The sequence below is a fragment of the Scyliorhinus torazame genome, chromosome 6, assembly GCF_047496885.1.
Source record: "Scyliorhinus torazame isolate Kashiwa2021f chromosome 6, sScyTor2.1, whole genome shotgun sequence".
Taxonomy (NCBI): domain Eukaryota; kingdom Metazoa; phylum Chordata; class Chondrichthyes; order Carcharhiniformes; family Scyliorhinidae; genus Scyliorhinus; species Scyliorhinus torazame.
Window position 1 is genome coordinate 127,171,982 of NC_092712.1, and position 6,000 is coordinate 127,177,981.

The following is a 6,000-nucleotide window of genomic DNA, read 5'->3' on the forward strand; positions in this document are numbered from 1 at the left end:
GATCCATCTAATGTACTCGAACTATATCTTTTCCAGTCAATATTTGGAAAGTTAAAGTCTCGCATAATAACTACCCTGTTACTTTCGCTCTTATCCAGGATCATCCTCGCCATCCTTTCCTCTACATCCCTAGAACTATTTGGAGGCCTATAGAAGACTCCCAACAGTGTGACCTCTCCTTTCATGTTTCTAACCTCAGCCCATACTACCTCGGAAGATGAGTCCCCCATCTAGCATCCTCTCTGCCACCGTAATACTGCTCTTGACTAGCAGCGCCACACCTCCCCCTCTTTTGCCTCCTTCTCTGAGCTTACTAAAACACCTAAACCCCGGAACCTGCAACATCCATTCCTGTCCCTGCTCTATCCATGTCTCCGAAATGGCCACAACATCGAAGTCCCAGGTACCAACCCATGCTGCCAGTTCCCCTACCTTATTTCGTATACTCCTGGCATTGAAGTGGACACACTTCAAACTACCTTCCTGAACACTGGCCCCCTCCTGCGACGTCAAATCTGAGCTCCTGACCTCTATACTCTCATTCTCCCTTACCCTAAAACTACAATCCAGGTTCCCATGCCCCTGCTGCATTAGTTTAAACCCCCCCAAAGAGCACTAACAAATCTCCCCCCCAGGATATTTGTGCCCCGCAGGTTCAGATGTGGACCATCCTGTTTGTAGAGGTCCCACCTTCCCCAGAAAGAGCCCCAGTTATCCAGAAATCTGAATTCCTCCCGCCTGCACCATCCCTGTAGCCACGTGTTTAATTGCTCTCTCTCCCTATTCCTCATCTCACTATCACGTGGCACGGGCAACAACCCAGAGATAACAACTCTGTTTGTTCTAGTTCTGAGCTTCCATCCTAGCTCCCTGAAAGCCTGCCTGACATCCTTGTCCCCTTTCTTACCTATGTCGTTAGTGCCAGTGTGGACCACGACTTGGGGCTGCTCCCCCTCCCCCTTAAGGACCCGGAAAACACGATCCGAGACATCACGTACCCTTGCACCTGGGAGGCAACATACCAAACGTGAATCTCTCACGCTCCCACAAAATCTCCTATCTGTGCCCCTGACTATAGAGTCCCCAATTACTAATGCTCTGCTCCTCTCCCCCCTTCCCTTCTGAGCAACAGGGACAGACTCCGTGCCAGAGGCCCGTACCCCATGGCTTACCCCTGGTAAGTCGTCCCCTCCACAAGTATCCAAAGCGGTATACTTGTTTTTCAGGGGAACGACCGAAGGGGTTCCCTGCACTGACTGCTTCTTCCCAGTCCCTCTTACAGTTACCCATCTATCTCCAATCTTTGGTGTAACTAATTCCCTGAAGCTGCTATCTATGACCCCCTCTGCCTCCCGAATGATCCGAAGTTCTTCCAACTCCAGCTCCAGTTCCCTAACTCGGTCTTGGAGGAGCTGGAGATGGCAGCACTTCCTGCAGGTAAAATCAGCAGGGACACTAACGGCATCCCTCACCTCAAACATCCTGCAGGAGGAACATTGCACTCCCTTCCCTGCCATTCCTCTAACTTTCTACCAAGATCTGACTAACAACTAAATTAAATTTTTTTATATAAAAAAAATATTAATAACAATAATAAAATATGGTACTTACCTCACACCAAAGGGTTTTATTATTAGGTTAGAGGAGGAGGGCGGGTGGGAGACACTACACGTGTAGTGTCTCGGGTTTCCTCTCCACCAGAATTTATTGGTGAGGGTCTTCCCAGAAGTCCGCGGGTCGACTTCCTGTTCCCACCTTAAACACTAGAATTAAAAAAAAAAAAAATTTAAAGGAGAAACTTACCTCCCAGAAATCACTTCCGCACTGCCCCCGCTGAAATGGACTAGCCTGCTCCGCTCCTGCTGAAATCAACTTGGCCTGCAAGGTAAGTAAGTTGTTAATCTGTACTTAACTCACCACAGTTGAATGATAAATGTACATTATTATCATAAGGCCTAACTGCAAAGCATGAGAATAATAACAAATAATAAAATGCAGTTGTTGGATTTTTAATATGATTATTTTAAGTAATAAACAACAATTAGTCAACTTTCGGAAAAAACAATTAGATCAGATCCTTTAAATCGAGATACTGAGCTCATGGTTCTCTGCTAGTTGTGCAAGACAGTATTAAAACTTCAAATCAGCTGATCAACTTCCCAAACAGATGCCAACTCCTAAGTATGTATATACACATTCCCTCAAAGCAATTTTTTATTTAAAAAAATAAATTTAGAGCCCCCAATTTTTTTTCCAATTAAGGGGCAATTTAGCGTGACCAATCCATCCACCTAACCTGCACATCTTTGGGTTGTGGGGGTGAAACCCACACAAACATGAGGAGAATATGCAAACTCCACACGGAGAGTGACCCGGAGCCGGGAGCGAACATGGGTCCTCGGTGCCATGAGGCAGCAGTGCTAACCACTGTGCCACCATGCCGCCCCCCTCTAAGCACCTTAACCTTTGAGATACTTTTCATAATTTAGTTTGTTTTTATTGGAAGAGACATTCAATGGCCTCACGTATGAAAAATAATTACAAAGGGCATGAACTATCAGGATTTTAGCTGAGGTATTACCTTGGTTGCCAATCATTTACTTTTTGTACCAAGACTGGATTTTCCACCCAAAAAGCAAAAAACTGCAGGTGCTGGAAATCTGAAATAAAAACAGAAAATGATGGAAATATTTTACAGGTCAGGCAGCATCTGTGGAGAGCAACAGGGTTAATATTTCAGGTCGATGAACCTTCTTCAGATGAGGGAAAGTAGAAGGGATTTTGTGCAAGTGGTGGATGGGGCAAGGACAAAGGAAGGTCTGCGATAGGGTGGGAGACAGGAGAGATTGAATGGCTCAAGCGTTTGTCTAGCCTGTTATCAGGGTGTAGGAGAAAGTATCAGAGTGTTGGCATTCAGCCTTTGCAAGATAGAGCTCAATTCGCCAGACAAATACAGCACCCGCTTTGTCAGCAAGTTTGATTCAGCACCAGCTTTCCAGACTCAATATTAAGTTCAACAATTTCAGACCTTAAACCCACTCCCCCATTTTGTTTCCCTTCCTTTGCATATTTTGGGTTTTCTCTTATTTTTTTCTTTCACACAGCAACTCTAGGTATACCTTTTGTTGTCTTGTTGCCTTTCTTGCCCCATCACCATTTCCTTTGGCCCTGTAAACTAACTCTTTGTCATTCAAACTCTCTTGTTTTCCACCCTTTCGCAGACTTTCTGTTATCCTTGACCTCCCTACCTCTTGCCCAAATGCTGTTCCATCTCTAAGTTCAGACAATTCTGATGAAAGGTCATCGACCTGAAACATTAATTCTGGTTTACATGGAACATAGAACAGTATAGCACAGTATAGGCCCTTCATGATATTGTGCCGACCACTTATCCTAATCTAAGATGAAACTAACCTACACCCCTTCAATTTACTGCTGTCCATGTGCTTGTTCAAAAGTTGCTTAAATGTCCCTAATGACTCTGACTCCACCACCTCCGCTGGCAGTGCATTCCATGCACCCACCACTCTCTGTGTAAAGAACCTACCTCTGACATCTCCTCCAATCACCTTAAAATTATGTGCCCTCGTGACAGCCATTTCCACCCTGGGGAAAAGTCTCTGGCTATCCACTCTATCCATGCCTCTCATCACCTTGTGCCCCTCTATCATGTCACCTCTCTGCCTTCTTCTCTCCCGTGAGAAAATCCCTAGCTCCCTCAACAGTTCTTCATAAGACATGCCCCCCAGTCCAGGCAGCATCCTAGTAAATCTCCTCTGTACCCTCTCCAAAGCATCCACATCCTTCAAATAATGAGGCAACCAGAACTGGACACAATATTCCAAGTGTGGTCTAACTAGGGTTTTATAAAGCTGCAGCAAAACCTCACAGCTCTTAAACTCAATCCCCCTGTTAATGAAAGCCAACACATATGCATTCTTAACAACCCTATCAATCTGGGTGGCAACGTTGAGGGATCTATGTACGTGGACCCCAAGATCCGTCTGTTCCTCCACACTTCCAAGAATTCTGCCTTTAACTCTGTGTAGCGCACAAAGACTCCATGAGACGAACACAGTGAAGTCGATGAGGCTTTATTAAGCATGTCTGTTCCCCAGCAGCTCGATAGTAAACTGGCCTGCGGGGGAAGACACCGGCTTCTTATACTTCGCCTTCAGGGCGGAGCTTGAGGTCAACGGCCAACCAGGACCCGGGATCTGTCAGCCAATGACATTAGGGCTTCCAGTCCCACATGACCCCCAATACATACTACCACATTCACCCCTTGTCAAAAATGAACCCGGCGGGGTGATGCTTCGTATGGTGGTAAGGGTTTACAGGGCTGGTCCTGGGAGGATAGAACATTCACATGGTAGTACAGTATTGGACAGTTTCGTCCTGTTGCAACTATTTACAGAGGGTATAGGAAAAAACAAAATGTTCTTTGAACAGTCCATCTTTGTTTTACATCGACGCCACGAGTCGGTCGGGCGGTCTGGTCGTCCGTGTCGATCGCCTCGGCCCCGGCGGTGGTGGTGGTGCTTGTACCAGTGTTGTCGCCTCCAGGAGCCGTACGGTTTCAGCTGTCAGTGCAAAGGGGAGGGGGACTGATCCTCCTGGGAAGGGGGCGGTCGCGGGGTGCGGCGGTGGCAGGAAGGGGGGCGGTTGGGTTGATGGTGTCGGGGGGGTGTGCGTGGTGCCGGCGGGCGCCAGATCCCGCAGGGAGACCGTGTCCTGTCGGCCGTCGGGGTACTCCACGTAGGCGTACTGGGGGTTTGCGTGGAGGAGGTGAACCCTTTCGACCAACGGGTCCGCCTTATGTGCCCGCACGTGCTTTCGGAGCAGGATGGGTCCTGGGCCAGCCAGGTCGGCAGCGACGTTCCAGAGGAGGACCTCCTAGGGAAGACAAGGAGACGCTCGTGAGGCGTTTGATTAGTGCTTGTACATAATAACGACCGGATGGAATGGAGAGCGTCCGGGAGGACCTCCTGCCACCGTGAAACTGGGAGATCCCTGGACCGTAGGGCCAGTAGGACGGCCTTCCAGATCGTGCCGTTCTCCCTTTCTACTTGCCCGTTCCCCCGGGGGTTGTAGCTGGTCGTCCTGCTTGAGGCTATGCCCTTGCTGAGCAGGAACTGGCGCAGCTTGTCACGCTGTCGCTGTGGACGTATGCGGGGTAACCGAACAGTGTGAAGATGCTGTTCAGGGCTTTAATGACTGTGGCCGCGGTCATGTCGGAGCAGGGAATGGCAAAAGGGAAGCGGGAGTATTCGTCCACTAGATTAAGAAAATATGCGTTGCGGTCGGTGGAGGGGAGGGGCCCTTTGAAATCGAGACTGAGGCGTTCAAAGGGGCGGGAAGCCTTAATCAGGTGCGCTCCATCTGGCGTGAAAAAATGCGGCTTGCATTCCGCGCAGATGTGGCAGTCCCTTGTGACTGTACGGACCTCTTCTAAAGAGTATGGGAGATTGCGGGACTTGATGAAGTGGTAAAACCGAGTGACCCCCGGATGGCAGAGGTCCTCGTGGAGGGTTTGGAGGCGGTCAATTTGTGCGTTGGCACATGTGCCGCGGGATAGGGCATCGGACGGCTCGTTCAGCTTTCCGGGCCGGTACAAGATCTCATAGTTGAAGGTAGAGAGCTCGATCCTCCACCTTAAGATCTTGTCATTTTTAATTTTGCCCCACTGTGCATTATCGAACATGAAAGCTACCGACCGTTGGTCAGTGAGGAGAGTGAATCTCCTGCCGGCCAGGTAATGCCTCCAATGTCGCACAGCTTCCACTATGGCTTGGGCTTCCTTTTCCACTGAGGAGTGGCGGATTTCTGAGGCGTGGAGGGTTCGGGAGAAAAAGGCCACGGGTCTGCCCGCTTGGTTAAGGGTGGCCGCTAGAGCTACGTCGGAGGCGTCGCTCTCGACCTGGAGTGGGAGGGACTCGTCGATGGCGCGCATCGTGGCCTTTGCGATGACCGCTTTGATGCGGCTGAAGGCCTGGCAAG